Source organism: Grampus griseus (genome assembly GCF_964374135.1).
Source record: "Grampus griseus genome assembly, chromosome: 7".
NCBI lineage: Eukaryota > Metazoa > Chordata > Mammalia > Artiodactyla > Delphinidae > Grampus > Grampus griseus.
In genome coordinates this window covers 39,309,476-39,327,710 of record NC_139001.1, presented here as the reverse complement: position 1 = coordinate 39,327,710, position 18,235 = coordinate 39,309,476, and positions in this window count along the sequence as shown.

Sequence of the window (18,235 nt, the reverse complement as noted above, 5' to 3'; positions counted from 1 at the left end):
CAAGAAAACATTCCCATTTACCATTGCAACAAAAAGAATAAAATATCTAGGAATAAACCTACCTAAGGAGACAAAAGATCTGTATGCAGAAATTATAAGACACTGATGAAAAAAATAAAAGATGATACAAACAGATGGAGAGATATACCATGTTCTTGGATTGGAAGAATCAACATTGTGAAAATGACTCTACTACCCAAAGCAATCTACAGATTCAATGCAGTCCCTATCAAACCACCACTGGCAGTTTTCACAGAACTAGAACAAAAATTTTCACAATTTGTATGGAAACACAAAAGACCCCGTATAGCCAAAGCAATCTTGAGAACGAAAAACGGAGCTGGAGGAATCAGGCTCCCTGACTTTAGACTATACTACAAAGCTACAGTAATCAATACAGTATGGTACTGGCACAAAAACAGAAAGATAGATCAATGGAACAGGATAGAAAGCCCAGAGATAAACCCACACACATATGGACACCTCATCTTTGATAAAGGTGGCAGGAATGTACAGTGGAGAAAGGACAGCCTCTTCAATAAGTGGTGCTGGGAAAACTGGACAGGTACATGTAAAAGTATGAGATTAGATCACTCCCTAACACCATACACAAAAATAAGCTCAAAATGGATTAAAGACCTAAATGTAAGGCCAGAAACTATCATACTCTTAGAGGAAAACATAGGCAGAACACTCTATGACATAAATCACAGCAAGATCCTTTTTGACCCACCTCCTAGAGAAATGGAAATAAAAACAAAAATAAACAAATGGGACCTAAGGAAACTTAAAAGGAAACCATAAACAAGACCAAAAGACAACCCTCAGGATGGGAGAAAGTATTTGCAAATGAAGCAACTGACAAAGGATTAATCTCCAAAATTTACAAGCAGCTCATACAGCTCAATATCAAAAAAATAAACAACCCAATCCAAAAATGGGCGAAGACCTAAATAGACATTTCTCCAAAGAAGATATACAGACTGCCAACAAACACATGAAAGAATGCTTAACATCATTAATCATTAGAGAGATGCAAATCAAAACTACAATGAGATATCATCTCACACCAGTCAGAATGGCCATCATCAAAAAATCTAGAAACAATAAATGCTGGAGAGGGTGTGGAGAAAAGGGAACCCTCTTGCACTGTTGGTGGGAATGTAAATTGATACAGCCACTGTGGAGAACCGTATGGAGGTTCCTTAAAAAACTGCGAATAGAACTAACATATGACCCAGCAATCCCACTACTAGGCATATACCCTGTGAAAACCATAATTCAAAAAGAGTCATGTACCAAAATGTTCATTGCAGCTCTATTTACAATAGCCCAGAGATGGAAACAACCTAAGTGTCCATCATCAGATGAATGGATAAAGAAGATGTGGCACATATATACAATGGAATATTACTCAGCCATAAAAAAAACGAAATTGAGCTTTTTGTAATGAGGTGGATAGACCTAGAGTCTGTCATACAGAGTGAAGTAAGTCAGAAATATCAAGACAAATACCATATGGTAACACATATATGTATGGAATTTAAGAAAAAAAAATGTCATGAAGAACCTAGGGGTAAGACAGGAATAAAGACACAGACCTACTAGAGAATGGACTTGAGGATATTGGGAGGGGGAAGGGTAAGCTGTGACAAAGCGAGAGAGAGGTCTGGACATATATACACCACCAAACGTAAGGTAGATAGCTAGTGGGAAGCAGCTGCATAGCACAGGGAGATCGGCTCGGTGCTTTGTGACCGCCTGGAGGGGTGAGATAGGGAGGGTGGGAGGGAGGGAGATGCAAGTGGGAAGAGATATGGGAACATATGTATATGTATAACTGATTCACTTTGTTATAAAGTAGAAACTACCACAGCATTGTAAAGCAATTATACTCCAATAAAGATGTAAAAAAATAAAATAAAATAAATGGATCACTGTTTTAGTTATATATTGCTTTGTGACAAATTACCCCAAAACTTAGCAACTTAAAACAATAAACATTTATCACCTCAAGTTACTTTAGGTCAGGAGTTCAGGAGCTTAATTTTCATTAGGTGATTCTGGCTAATAGTCTTTCATAAGATTGAAGTGAAGATGTCAGTGGGAGCTGCATTCATCTGAAGGCTTGACTTTGGCTGGAGGATCTATTTCCAGGATGGCTCATCACATGGCTATTGGCAGGAGGCCTTAGTTCCTATTAGCTGTTGGCTGGACGCCACATGAAATTCTGCAGAGGGCTGCTTGAGTATCCTCATAAGATGGCAGGTGACCTCCCTAAGAGTGACTTATTTGAGAGAGAGCAGGGAGGAAATCACAGTGCCTTTTATGAGCTAGTCTTGTTAGTCAGACATCATCAATTCTATCACAATGTATTTATTAGAAGCAAGTCACCAAGTTCAGTCTACACTCAAAAGAGGAAGAATTAAGTCTCACTCCTTCAAGGAAGGAGTATCAGAGAATTTCTGGACATATTTTACAATCACCATAACCATCAATGAGCAAGACATAATACAAAAATGAAGAGGGAACTAAACCATAGTATATGCCAATGATTAACAACTGACTTAGCCTCTAGGGGAAGAAGATGTGATAAGCTACATCAAAACACATTCTGAAAATTTCCCTTTAAGTTCCTTTTCTCAATTTCTGGCTTTTTCTCTTCTCCTTGCTACTGCATCCCAAATAACATAAAGATTTTTCTAGCTGTCCTAACACTGCAGTGTCCTACTCAGACAAGTCTTCCTCCTCAAAAATACTCCATACTTATCAATTATTGTTTAGCCATTTCCTTTCCATTACATCTAGTCATAAGTTTTATTTCTTTAGTGTAGACTACAGCAGACCTAGATTTTTAAAATCCAGTTACATTTTTAGAGTTGGATGAAATGGATTCCCAAATCATTTCACCATTAGAAAATTAAATCAACATGCCAAAACTTATATTTCAACAAATAATAAAAATAAAAGAGAAAAGGTAATGGATAAACTGAAGAATTATGAAATAGGAGAGGTGTAAGTGCTCATAGAGATTTTCTAGTTCAGGTCCATGGCTTTTTCCTCAGTGCGTGAAGCGAGGCCCACTTAAATATTTTGTTCTGAAGTTGCCCAGCTAGTTAATGGGCACAATTTAAACTATCTTTCAAGTTTGTTAATTTCCAGTTTAATATTCTTTCCACTATATCACAGTTCGTTTTGGTCTTCATTTTTAGACCTTTTAATGGATTATTTCAGAATTTTATTTTAGATTTACTTAGAGGAAGTCAACTTGCAAAGTGAATCTAGGTTCTGTAATTCACAGTGTGTATTTAGGTCAGTAGGTAGAGTTAGGCATATAGTTTGTTGTCCCAAGCAGGACTTCTTAGGAGTAAAAGAGGGTGCTATTAGTAATTGTATTAGGCTGACAGATGTAAATTGGAAAGGCTTTGGGTAAACTGTTATAAGTGGCAACCTATTAGTAGGTGTATAACAAGTAGAGAAGCTTCTGGGTTGTTCTCATACTATATTTATACTTTCTAAATATTTTCAACACATATGTTCATTTGACCATAGCACATAATTTAATAATCCAAGAAAAGAGTTTGGTTTTTTTTTCAATAACTGTCTTCCGGATAGTCCTAAAGTTCCTTTGAGAATGGCAGGAAAGAGAGTTCCAAATTCCTGATCAAGAGTAATCAATCAAGCAATCAATTAATTAATTTAATAGATACGTATTGTTCATTTTGTACCAGGCATTGTTTTAGGAGCCAGAGATATGATAATGAAGAAAACATACAAAAACCTCTATGTTCTTGGGACCTATATTCTAGTAATTAAACAAAAGTGATTTTATTGATCTATACAATTAGCAAGATTTGGGTTTTTCATTCCTTGTTTCTGTAATGGGGATAGATGTATTATTGAGGCATCCCTGTTCTTAGGCCAGATTCCTTGGTGACCTATGCCATTTACTACAAATCAGTAGATTGAGATATAGTAAGGGATGCAACGGAAGTCACGGCTCAGACAGTTTTTCTGTGTGTGAAATTATCCGAGCAATATGGGGGTTACTCCTATGACCTTGAACTCTGTAGTCTTATAGTCTGATCCAGTGAGCTGGTTTGCTTCAACAAAGCAAACTCATTTGTCTAGCCCAAGGGAAACATTTTGCCAATTTTACAGTTGGATAGTTCCTTTTTAAAAAAATGCATTAATAGTTATTTCAGCATTAAGATTTCCCATAAATTAAATCTGTGTAATTTCCAGCTGAGCTAGAATTTCACCAGAATGATAGAGTCCTACTAATTACAGTGTTAAGTAAATCCTCATCCTCTCTGTAAGTAACGTAGGTGGTAACTTACTCTTCTGTAGATGTATAAATTAAGCCACCAGGAGGTTAACTAATTTGCTCAAGGTATGTGGCAGGGTTGAAATTGAATCCAAAAACCTTGATTCCTAATTTTTAAAATCAAATGATCTCTTTTCCTATGTTTAGTTATATTTATAAATGAAAATCTATATATAAATAATAGCCTATGTATACAAATAATATCCTATTTCTAGAAATAATTTATCTATTATCTATCTATCATCATCATCTAACTATTATAATATCAATATGAATATAGTATTAACAGTGTAATAGTGTTGGGATTCATCCAGTAAGATCTTTTAAGTGGTTAGTTTGTTCTAAGGACCCTCAAGAATAGAAAACCTCAGGGATATGGATGAGTTTAAGTCAAAAAAACATTTACATTCCCCAACTTATTCAGCTGTTTGGTGGTAGAGTAAAGGATGAAAATAATTGAACTTTCCTCACAAAGTTTTATTCTCCTCCTAGGCTTGCACTAAGCAAGAGTGGCCTGTGAATAGCTTTTCTAGGCTAAACGGAATGTCTGAGAGTTACTTTTGGACATTGGAGGAGGTTCCAGAATTTGGGAGTTAGGTGTATAGGAAAAGTTTTTACTGTCTATATTTTGCAGGAAAATACCATTCTTAACCAAATTATGAAAGAGAAAGTCCAGTGGCATATTTACTTCTACCATAATCACCATCATCACCATTATCATCTAAATGTAGTTAAGCACCCACGTGCATTTAAATGTCTATGCTGTTTATAGTGATAGATGAAAGGGAAGCAAAACGAAGATCCTGAAATGTTTCTCCAACTCTTGCTAAAGAAAGACGAGAGGCCTTTCTAAAATCCTTTTGTACCCTAAAATAATGAATTAAAATAATTTTCTTCCAATTATTCATCCTAACACTTTTTATTTAATAAAAAGACAAATAAGTTTAAGGACATCAATGGGTAAAAATTGCATTTAAATCAGGAAAGAGAAAATCTGCAATGATTTTTGTTAAAACCATAGCCCCAGAACAACAGTGTAAAGATCCAACATCACAAGCCAAACAAAAAATCCCAAACACCAAAATAACCAAAAGACAACACAGGCACTGTTTTTATGCTACATATAAAGGATACATTTAGGGTTCACACTGCTCAATATATTTCTCCAAACACAAATTAATTCTGTTTGTTTGAAAACTTATTAGGCCTTTAGGACAGTCTGGTCATGCAATTGATCCATACTCACAAATTTTATTGATATCTTTGAAAAATCTGCACAGGAAATGACTAAGATTGAATCTTAGAAATTATGTATATCTAAAGTAGATTTAATTTTGAAGGTGTTAATTTGGAAAGATCAAGGAGATTAAGGGCGATAAATTGAAAACACCCCCATACAAAAAAAAAACATTAATTTTCTGGGTGAACACTTTTGCTGAGAGTTCAATTTCTCTTTTAGAAGTTTGGCCAAAATTGATTACAATTACCAAACTTTAAGTAAAATGCAGTTTGCTTTCCAAATCTCTCTCTCACAAACACACAGACACACAGATGCACACACATACAAATTCAGAACACACCTTTAATTTTCAGGTCTTTATTGATGATTCCAGAGCAGGCAACATTATAGAATGGACTAAGAGACCAGTAGAATATGTTTCTTATTATATGAACTACTGTAAGGTAGTTCATTAGCAAAATGTATAAGCAAATAATATACTAAGAGACAAATGAGTCACATTGTACATCAAGAAAATTCTAAGAGAACACAGGCAAATCCATCTGAAGCCCTTGAAGAGCTTTGTAATTTCATGATGAAATATACAAACAAGCTGTAATTTCCCCTACATTAAAAAAACAAAACCAAACCTCTTTTGACCCAATATCTCCCTTTAGCTACTGCTTCATTTCTTTGCTTCCTTTCATAACAAACTTCTTTGAAAATGTCTCCAATTCTTATTCCCTTTCATGCTGGAACTCACTCCAGTCAAAATAGTTCATGTCAGGGTCACCATTGACCCTCTTTTTGTCAAATCAAAAGGCTTTTTTTCCCAGTCTTCAACTCATTTGATGATTTACTACAGTTGATCTCTCTCTCTTTCTTGAAGCAGCTTACTTTCTTCACTCGGCTCCCGAAATAAACCACTATCTTGCTTCTTCTATTATCTTACTGGTTTTTTCTTTAAAACTCTTCAATGATTTAATTTCCCTCAGAGCAAAAGCCAAGGTCCTTACAATGGCCCACAAGGCACTCTTTTTGTCTTCCAGCCTCTTTGCCTTACAAATTTTGTTTTATAATCATTCTATCACCCTTTCTTCCTGCCATTTTGGCTTCTCTGTTTTTTATGAGCAGGCCAGGTATGCTCCTACCTCAGAGCTTTTTCACTGGCTCTTCCTCCTCCTAGAATATCTACGTGAATTGCTCCTTTACTTCCTTCAGGTTTTTACTCCTGTGATACTATGTCTGTGAGCTCCCAACCCTCTTTACGCTCATCATACTTAACTTTTTTTCCATAGTGCTTATCACCACCTGACATATTACATATTTACTTTTAAAGTTGACTATTGGGGCTTCCCTGGTGGCACAGTGGTTGAGAGTCCGCCTGCCGATGCAGGGGACACGGGTTCGTGCCCCGGTCCGGGAAGATCCCACATGCCGTGGAGCGGCTGGGCCTGTGAGCCATGGCTGCTGGGCCTGCGCGTCCGGAGCCTGTGCTCCACAACGGGAGAGGCCACAACAGTGAGAGGCCCGCGTACCGCAAAAATTAAAAAATAAAAATAAAATAAAGTTGACTATTAACTGTCTCTATCACTAGAATATAAGTTCAATGGGCAGAACCATCAGTTTACTCCATGCCATAACCTTAGCACTTAGAATGATTGACACAAAATGGCCCTCAATAAAAATGTATTGGAAAATGTATGGACAGAAGAATGAATGCTTGACTAAATGAATAAATAAAAACAACTTAGTTCATTAAAATCCCTGGTAGCAGATGATAATTAACAATTACTTTTTAAGAAGAATCAATTATAGTAAATGGGGATTGCTTTACTTAACCAACTTTTCTGATACTCTAGCTGATTCAGAATTTCCTTATGGAGAACTAAAAATATGTACTGTGATCTGAATCATAATGATTCACTCAGTGAATTAAGGGGCATAGTTACCCTTTGCTGTCGATTTGTACACTGTTCCCTCTGAGAAGGAAAACCAGCTGCACTGGAAAAGAAAAATGAATTTAAAATTTTCCACACTAAAACTTATAGCAATTTTAATGAACTGACTGGTATCATCATTGATAGAGACTAAAATTTCTACTTTAGTACACTGCTTGCATTTTGGGGAGTTGCTGAGGAGCGAAGTAGTTCCGTGTTTGATTACACTGGCTCAACAGTTAGACTTTCCCAGAACAGGTACGTAAAATAAAGTGCACAAGTAATTTTGAAAATTATTTAGAAAACTAAAAGTAGTCATTTATATACTTATTTATTACCACCATTTGCATGCTTTGATCAAATCTGGAAACCTATATAAAAAATGTGAAAAGATATAAAAACCCCAAGATTCAGTTTTATGTACTTTTTCCTCACACACACTCCTACTTGCAGTCTTACTGTATTTATTCTCATTCTGTTATACTTCTAGCTAATGTATAACTTAGCTGATGTTCTTTAGAGACCAAAGCCTTTCAAGATACGATTCATTTCCTCCTCTGTACTACCCTATATTACTGTAATATACTTATTGACCTTATTGCCTTAAAAAAAAATCTATCTCCCATCAGACTGTGAGTTCCTCAGCAGGGTCAATCAAGACTAACCCTTTCTTTGTACTCCTGGTGCCTAGTACAGTGTGTGGTCCATAGAGTCTCTCTATAAATATTTGTCAAAATAAATTGATTTGTTCCATTTGCAGTAGTAATGGGAAGAGGGTAAACATCTGCTACATTCTTGTTTCTAGAACGAAATACATTAATTAGCTGCTGAGTTGAATTGTTCTAAGTAAATTCTTACATAGTTGCTTATAATTCAGGGGTTCAGTCCTATCATTTTCAGCTGTTTACCTTCTGGGCTTCAGTTTGGCATGTAAAATGGTCATAATAATAGTTAATAATAGAAATATGATGAGGAATAGATGGGACAATATATTAAAGGATTTTCCATGGTGTCTAGAACATAGTAAATATCTGTTAGCTATTTTTGTTATTATTAGTAATTAGGGTTTGTTTTGGTTACCAGTGCATTATAACAGATGAAACATTCAGCTCATATTAGTTGGAATTATTATTATTGGTTTGGTTTTAGTCTTCTTTTTTTCTTTACATCTTCATTGGAGTATAATTGCTTTACAATGCTGTGTTAGTTTCTGCATTATAACAAACTGAATCAGTTATGCATATACATATGTTCGCATATCTCTTCCCTCTGGCGTCTCCCTTCCTCCCACCCTCCCTATCCCACCCCTCTAGGTGGTCGCAAAGCACCGAGCTGATTTGCCTATGCTATGCAGCTGCTTCCCACTAGCTATCTATTTTACATTTGGTAGTGTATATATGTCCATGCCACTCTCTCACTTTGTCACAGCTTACCCTTCCCCTTCCCCATATCCTCAAGTCCATTCTCTAGTAGGTCTGTGTCTTTATTCCTGTCTTACCCCTAGGTTCTTCATGACATTTTTTTTTCTTAGATTCCATATATATGTGTTAGCATACGGTATTTGTCTTTCTCTTTCTGACTTACTTCACTCTGCATGACAGACTCTAGGTCCGTCCACCTCACTACAAATAACTCAGTTTCGTTTACTTTTATGGCTGATTAATATTCCATTGTATATATGTGCCACATCTTCTTTATCCATTCACCCAATGATGGACACTTAGGTTGTTTCCATCTCCTGGCTATTGTAAATAGAGCTGCAATGAACATTTTGGTACATGACTCTTTTTGAATTATGATTTTCTCAGGCTATATGCCCAGTAGTGGGATTGCTGGGTCATATGGTAGTTCTATTTGTAGTTTTTGAAGGAACCTCCATACTGTTCTCCATAGTGGCTGAACCAATTCACATTCCCACCAACAGTGCAAGAGGGTTCTCTTTTCTCCATACCCTTTCCAGTATTTATTGTTTCTAGATTTTTTGATGATGGCCATTCTGACTGGTGTGAGATGATATCTCATTGTAGTTTTGATTTGCATTTCTCTAATGATTACTGATGTTGAGCATTCTTTCACGTGTTTGTTGGCACTCTGTATATCTTCTTTGGAGAAATGTCTATTTAGGTCTTCTGCCCATTTTTGGATTGGGTTGTTTGTTCTTTGATTATTGAGCTGCATGAGCTGCTTGTAAGTTTTGGAGATTAATCCTTTGTCAGTTGCTTCATTTGCAAATACATTCTCCCATCCTGAGGGTTGTCTTTTGGTCTTGTTTATGGTTTCCTTTGCTGTGCAAAATCTTTTAAGTTTCCTTAGGTCCCATTTGTTTATTTTTGTTTTTATTTCCATTTCTCTAGGAGGTGGGTCAAAAAGGATCTTTCTGTGATTTATGTCATAGAGTGTTCTGCCTATGTTTTCCTCTAAGAGTTTGATAGTTTCTGACCTTACATTTAGGTCTTTAATCCATTTTGAGCTTATTTTTGTGTATGGTGTTAGGGAATGCTCTAATCTCATACTTTTACATGTACCTGTCCAGTTTTGCCAGCACCACTTATTGAAGAGGCTGTCCTTTCTCCACTGTACATTCCTGCCTCCTTTATCAAAGCTAAGGTGACCATATGTGTGTGGGTTTATCTCTGGGCTTTCTATCCTGTTCCACTGATCTTTCTGTTTTTGTGCCAGTACCATACTGTCTTGATTACTGTAGCTTTGTAGTATAGTCTGAAGTCAGGGAGCCTGATTCCTCCAGCTCCGTTTTTCGTTCTCAAGATTGCTTTGGCTATTCGGCGTCTTTTGTGTTTCCATACAAATTGTGAAATACAAATATTCATACAATAGTTCTGTGGAAAATGCCAGTGGTAGTTTGATAGGGATTGCATTGAATCTGTAGATTGCTTTGGGTAGTAGAGTCATTTTCACAATGTTGATTCTTCCAATCCAAGAACATGGTATATCTCTCCATCTGTTTGTATCATCTTTAATTTCGTTCATCAGTGTCTTATAATTTCTGCACACAGGTCTTTTTTCTCCTTAGGTAGGTTTATTCCTAGATATTTCATTCTTTTTGCTGCAATGGTAAATGAGAGTGTTTTCTTGATTTCACTTTCAGATTTTTCATCATTAGTGTATAGGAATGCCAGAGATCTCTGTGCATTAATTTTGTATCCTGCTACTTTACCAAATTCATTGATTAGCTCTAGTAGTTTTCTGGTAGCATCTTTTGGATTCTCTTTGTATAGTATCATGTCATCTGCAAACAGTGACAGCTTTACTTCTTCTTTTCCGATTTGGATTCATTTTATTTCCTTTTCTTTTCTGATTGCTGTGGCTAAAACTTCCAAAACTATGTTGAATAAGAGTGGTGAGAGTGGGTAACCTTGTCTTGTTCCTGATCTTAGTGGAAATGCTTTCAGTTTTTCACCATTGAGGACGAGTTGGCTGTGGGTTTGTCATATGTGGCCTTTATTATGTTGAGGAAAGCTCCCTGTATGCCTACTTTCTGGAGGGTTTTTATCATAAATGGTGTTGAATTTTGCTGAAAGCTTTCTCTGCATCTATTGAGATGACCATATGGTTTTTCTCCTTCAATTTGTTAATATGGTGTATCACGTTGATTGATTTGCGTATATTGAAGAATCCTTGCATTCCTGGAATAAACCCCACTTGATCATGGTATATGATCCGTTTAATGTGCTGTTGGATTCTGTTTGCTAGTATTTTGTTGAGGATTTTTGCATCTATGTTCATCAGTGATATTGGCCGGTAGTTTTCTTTCTTTGTGACATCCTTGTCTGGTTTTGGTATCAGGGTGATGGTGGCCTCATAGAATGAGTTTGGGAGCATTCCTCCCTCTGCTATATTTTGGAAGAGTTTGAGAAGGATAGGTGTAGCACTTCTCTATATGTTTGATAGAATTCTCCCGTGAAGCCATCTGGTCCTGGGCTTTTGTTTGTTGGAAGATTTTTTTTTTTTTCTTTTTGGGGTACGCGGGCCTCTCCCATTGTGGAGCACAGGCTCTGGACGCACAGGCTCAGCAGCCATGGCTCACAGGCGCAGCCACTCCGTGGCAGGTGGGATCCTCCCGGACCGGGGCACGAACCCGTATCCCCTGCATCAGCAGGCGGAATCTCAACCACTGCGCCACCAAGAAAGCCCTGTTAGAAGATTTTTAATCACAGTTTCAATTTCAGTGCTCGTGATTGGTCTGTTTATATTTTCTATTTCTTCCTAATTCAGTCTTGGCAGGTTGTGCATGTCTAAGAATTTGTCCATTTCTTCCAGGTTGTCCATTTTATTGGCATAGATTTGCTTGTAGTAATCTCTCATGATCTTTTGTATTTCTGCAGTGTCAGTTGTTACTTCTCCTTTTTCATTTCTAATTCTATTGATCTGAGTCTTCTCCCTTTTCTTCTTGATGAGTCTGGCTAATGGTTTATCAATATTGTTTATCTTCTCAAAGAACCGGCTTTTAGTTTTATTGATCTTTGCTATCATTTCCTTCATTTCTTTTTCATTTATTCCTGATCTGATCTTTATGATTTCTTTCCTTCTGCTAACTTTGGGGTTTTTTTGTTCTTCTTTCTCTAATTGCTTTAGGTACAAGGTTAGGTTGTTTATTCGAGATGTTTCCTGTTTCCTAAGGTAGGATTGTATTGTTATAAACTTCCCTCTTAGACCTGCTTTTGCTGCATCCCATAAGTTTTGGGTCGTCGTGTCTCCACTGTCATTTATTTCTAGGTATTTTTTGATTGCCTCTTTGATTTATTCAGTGATCACTTCGTTAGTAAGTAGTGTATTGTTTAGCCTCCATGTTTTTGTATTTTTTCAGATCTCTTCCTGTAATTGATATCTAGTGTCATAGCGTTGTGGTCAGAAAAGATACTTGATACAATTTCAATTTTCTTAAATTTACCAAGGCTTGATTTGTGACCCAAGATATGATCTATCCCAGAGAATGTTCCATGAGCACTTGAGAAAAATGTGTATTCTCTTGTTTTTGGATGGAATGTCCTATAAATATCAATTAAGTCCATCTTATTTAATGTATCATTTAAAGCTTGTGTTTCCATATTTATTTTCATTTTGGATGATCTGTCCATTGGGGAAAGTCGGGTGTTAAAGTCCCCTACTATGAATGTGTTACTGTCGATTTCCCCTTTTATGGCTGTTAGTATTTGCCTTATGTATTGTGGTGCTCCTATGTTGGGTGCATAAATATTTACAATTGTTATATCTTCTTCTTTGATCGATCCCTTGATCATTATGAAGTGTCCCTCTTTGTCTCTTCTAATAGTCTTTATTTTAAAGTCTATTTTGTCTGATATGAGAGTTGTTACTCCAGCTTTCTTTTGGAAACTCCAGGTTTCCATTTGCAGGAAATATTTTTTTCCATCTCCTTACTTTCATTCTGTATGTGTCTCTAGGTCTGAAGAGGGTCTCTTGTAGACAGCAAATATATGGGTCTTTTTTTTGTATCCATTCAGCCAATCTGTGTCTTTTGGTCGGAGCATTTAGTCCATTTACATTTAAGGTAATTATCGATATGTATGTTCCTATTCCCATTTTCTTAATTGTTTTTGGTTCGTTATTGTAGGTCTTTTCCTTCTCTTGTGTTTCTTGCCTAGAGAAGTTCCTTTAGCATTTGTTGTAAAGCTAGTTTGGTGGTGCTGAACTCTCTCAGCTTTTGCTTGTCTGTAAAGGTTTTAATTTCTCCATCAAATCTGAATGAGATCCTTGCTGGGTAGAGTAATCTTGGTTGCAGGTTTTTCTCCTTCATCACTTTAAATATGTCTTGCCAGTCCCTTCTGGTTTGCAGAGTTTCTCCTGAAAAATCAGCTGTTAGCCTTATGGAGATTCCCTTGTGTGTTATTTGTCGTTTTTCCCTTGCTGCTTTTAATATGTTTTCTTTGTATTTAATTTTTGACAGTTTGATTAATATGTGTCTTGTCGTATTTCTCCTTGGATTTATCCTGTATGGGACTATCTGTGGTTCCTGGACTTGACTAAGTATTTCCTTTCCCATATTAGGGAAGTTTTCAACTCTAATCTCTTCAAATATTTTCTCAGTCCCTTCCTTTTTCTCTTCTTCTGGAACCCCTATAATTCGAATGTTGGTGCGTTTAATGTTGTCCCAGAGGTCTCTGAGAGTGTCCTCAATTCTTTTCATTGTTTTTTCTTTATTCTGCTCTGCAGTAGTTATTTCCACTACTTTATCTTCCAGGTCACTTATCCCTTCTTCTGCCTCAGTTATTCTCCTCTTGATCCCTTCTAGAGTATTTTTAATTTTATTTATTGTGTTGTTCATCATTGTTTGTTTCATCTTTAGTTCTTCTAGGTCCTTGTTAAATGTTTCTTGCATTTTCTCTATTCTATTTCCAAGATTTTGGATCATCTTTACTATCATTATTCTGAATTCTTTTTCAGGGAGACTGCCTATTTCCTCTTCATTTGTTAGGTCTGGTGGGTTTTTATCTTGCTCCTTCATCTGCTGTGTGTTTATCTGTCTTCTCATTTTGCTTATGTTACTGTGTTTGGGGTCTCCTTTTTGCAGGCTGCAGGTTCGTAATTCCCGTTGTTTTTAGTGTCTGTCCCCTGTGGCTAAGGTTGGTTCAGTGGGTTGTGTAGGCTTCCTGGTGGAGGGGACCTAGTGTTCTGGTTGATGAGGCTGGATCTTGTCTTTTTGGTGGGCAGGTCCACGTCTGGTGGTGTGTTTTGGGGTGTCTGTGGACTTATTATGATTTTAGGCAGCCTCTCTGCTAATGGGTGGGGTTGTGCTCTTGTCTTGCTAGTTGTTTGGCATAGGATGTCCAGCACTGTAGCTTGCTGGTTGTTGAGTGAAGCTGGGTGTTGGTGTTGAGATGGAGATCTCTGGGAGATTTTCACCACTTGATATTATGTGGAGCTGGGAGGTCTCTTGTGGACCAGTGTCCTGAAGTTGGCTCTCCCACCTCAGAGGCACAGCACTGACTCCTGGCTGCAGTACCAAGAGCCTTTCATCCACACAGGTCAGAATAAAAGGGAGAAAAAGTAGAAAGAAAGAATTAGTAGAAGTAGAAAGAAAGAGAGGAGGGAGGGAGGGAGGAAGGGAGGAAGGAAGGAAGGAAGGAGGTTAGGAAGGAAAAAAAGAAAGAAAGAAGATAAAGTAAAATAAAGATAAAATATAATAAAATTATTAAAATAAAAAAATAATTATTAAGAGAAAAAAAACGGATGGATAGGGGCTTCCCTGGTGGCACAGTGGTTGACAGTCCGCCTGCCGATGCAGGGGACACGGGTTCGTGTCCTGGTCCGGGAGGATCCCACATGCCGCGGAGCGGCTGGGCCCGTGAGCCATGGCCACTGAGACTGCGCGTCCGGAGCCTGTGCTCTGCAACGGGAGAGGCCAAAACAGCGAGAGGCCTGCGTACCGCAAAACAACAACAACAACAACAACAAAAACCGGATGGATTGAACCCTAGGACAAATGGTGGAAGCAAAGGTATACAGACAAAATCTCACATAGAAGCATACACATACTCACAAAAAGAGGAAATGGGGAAAAAATCATAAATTTTGCTCTCAAAGTCCACCTCCTTAATTTGGGATGATTCGTTGTCTATTCATGTATTCCACAGATACAGGGTATATCAAGTTGATTGTGGAGCTTTAATCCGCTGCTCCTGAGGCTGCTGGGGGAGATTTCCCTTTCTCTTCTTTGTTCTCACAGCTCCCAGGGGCTCGGCTTTGGATTTGGCCTCGCCTCTGCGTGTAGGTTGCCTGAGTGCGTCTGTTCTTCACTCAGACAGGACGGGGTTAAAGGAGCCGCTGATTCGGGGGCTCTGGCTCACTCACGCTGTGGGGGAGGGAGGGGCACGGAGTACGGGGCGGGCCTGCAGCGGCAGAGGCCGGCGTGACGTTGCACCAGCCTGAGGCGCGCCGTGCGTTTTCCTGGGGGAGTTGTCCCTGGATCCCGGGACCCTGGCAGTGGCGGGCTGCACAGGCTCCTCGGAAGAGGGGTGTGGATAGTGACCTGTGCTCGCACACAGGCTTCCTGGTGGCGGCAGCAGCAGCCTTAGCGTCTCATGCACGTCTCTGGGGTCCGCGCTGTTAGCCGCGTCTCCCCCCCGTCTCTGGAGCTCCTTTAAGCAGCGCTCTTAATCCCCTCTCCTCGCGCACCGGGAAACAAAGAGGGAAGCAAAAGTCTCTTGCCTCTTCGGCGTGTCCAGACTTTTCCCCAGACTCCCTCCCGGCTAGCCGTGGCGCACTAACCCCCTGCAGGCTGTGTTCACGCCGCCAACCCCAGTCCTCTCCCGGCGCTCCGACTGAAGCCCGAGCCTCAGCTCCCAGCACCGCCCGTCCCGGCGGATGAGCAGACGAGCCTCTCAGGTTGGTGAGTGCTGGTCGGCCCTGATCCTCTGTGCGGGAATCTCTCCGCTTTGCCCTCCGCACCCCTGTTGCTGTGCTCTCTTCCGCGGCTCCGAAGCTTTCCCCCTCTGCCACCCGTAGTCTCCGCCCGCAAAGGGGCTTCCTAGTGTATGGAAACCTTTCTTGCTTCACAGCTCACTCCCACTGGTGCAGGTCCCGTCCCTATTCTTTTGCCTCTGTTTATTCTTTGTCTTTTGCCCTCCCCAGGTACGTGGGGAGTTTCTTGCCTTTGGGAGGTCTGAGGTCTTCTGCCAGCGTTCAGTAGGTGTTCTGTAGGTGTTGTTCCACGTGTAGATGTATTTCTGATGTATCTGTGGGGAGGAAGGTCATCCCCGCGTCTTACTGTTCCGCCATCTTCCCCCTCTGGTTTTAGTCTTAAGGCATAATCCAGTTGTAGAATTGATTATGTGTTTGTATAACTTTTCTTTTCATGATTAATGAGGACCTGAAAGAATTTTCTAGCATAGAAGTTTGCCCTTCTCTAAGTTGGACTTGGTGTATGTGTGTATGTGTATGTTCTCCTCTCTTCTCTGGCAAGAGTGTCAGAAGGGAAGCCTCCCATAAGAAGGGAACCAACCTCTGAATTACTGAATCAACTCCCTTGTGAGGTGTGGGCAACAGGTTCTCTGGCAATGCTGAGGTTAGCCAAACTTGGGGACTGAGGAAGAGGGCAGGTATTGCCATTGTTTGGTTAAGGAATTAGCAGCAAAAACAGATCGTTTGGAAGCTGGTAAAACAACGTCTGCCTGACTATGCCTGGTGGGTGGATCCCTTGCGGAGGGACAGTAGATTGTGATTCTGAATCTTCAAGGAATAATGAAATGTTCTTGAAAAACCAAGACCTTGGGGACACAGTAGGGACACCTGATCTGAAAGGGCTGAGCGCTAAGCTTTATAATCCAGGAGTCCTATTTCTGGCGTTGGCTAAGTTTAGCATGGAAGACCATCAAAGGAGCATAGTGTCCCTTGCTGTGAGGTAGATGAGTTAAGAATCATTGCAGAATGTGATGCCAGAGGGAAAAATCATTTCTGTAAGTTGAAAGAAAAACAGTTTCAAAGCATAACTGAGGAGGATTAAAACCATAAATCAGACAAAATCCATAGGATCTAAATGAATGCCTTTTAACTGAATTTTTTATGATACCATTTTGTTATTGTGACAAAATATACGTAACATAAATATTACCATTTTAACCATTTTTTTTTGGCTGCCCGTGCAGGGCTTGTGGGATCTTAGTTCCCTGACCAGGGATTGAGCCTAGGCCCTCGGCAGTGAGAGCATGGAATCCTAACCACTGGACTACCAGGGAATTCCCATTTTTTTTTAAACCAATCTGTTGATTTTATAAATTATTTATTTATTTGCTTGTTTATTTATTTATTTGTTTATTTACTTTTGGCTGCATTGGGTTTTCATTGTTGTGCACGGGCTTTCTCTAATTCCGGCGAGTGGGGGCTACTCTTCATTGCAGTGCATGGGCTTCTTATTGCAGTGGCTTCTCTTGTTGCAGAGCAGGGGCTCTAGGCATGCAGGCTTCAGTAGTTATGGCACACAGGCTCAGTAGTTGTGTCTCATGGGCTCTGGAGCGCAGGCTCAGTAGTTGTGGCGCACAGGTTTAGTTGCTCCGCAGCATGTGGGATCTTCCCGGACCAGGGCTTGAACCCATGTCCCCTGCATTGGCAGGTGGATTCTTAACCACTGCACCACAGGGAAGTCCCATTTTAACCATTTTTTGATTGAAGTGTAGTTTGTTTACAATATGATTTTAGTTTCAGGTGTACAACATAGGGATTCAATGTTTTTATAGATTATACTCCACTTAGTTATTACAAAGAAATGACTATATTTCCCTAGTTGTACAATATATCCTTGTTGCTTATTTATTTTATACTTAGTAGATTGTAGATCTCTTAGTAGATCTCTTAGTAGATCTCTTAATCCTCTACCCCTATCTTGCCCCCTTCCTGTGGGTAACCACTAGTTTGTTCTCTGTGAGTCTGTTTCTGTTTTGTTATAATCATTCATTTTATTTTTAGATTCCATATATAAGGATAACATACAGTATTTGTCTTCCTCTGACTTATTTCACTAAGAATAATATCCTCAAGGTCCAGCCACATTGTTGAAAATGACAGAATTTCATTCTTTTTTATGGTGAGTAATATTCCATTGTCTATATGTACCACATTTTCTTTATCCATTGTTGATGGACACTTAGGTTGCTTCCATATCTTGGCTATTGTAAATAATGCTGTTATGAATATTGGGACGCATGTATCTTTGCAAATTAGTGTTTTCATTTTCTTCAGATATATTGCCAGTAGTGAAATTGCTGGGTCATATGGTAG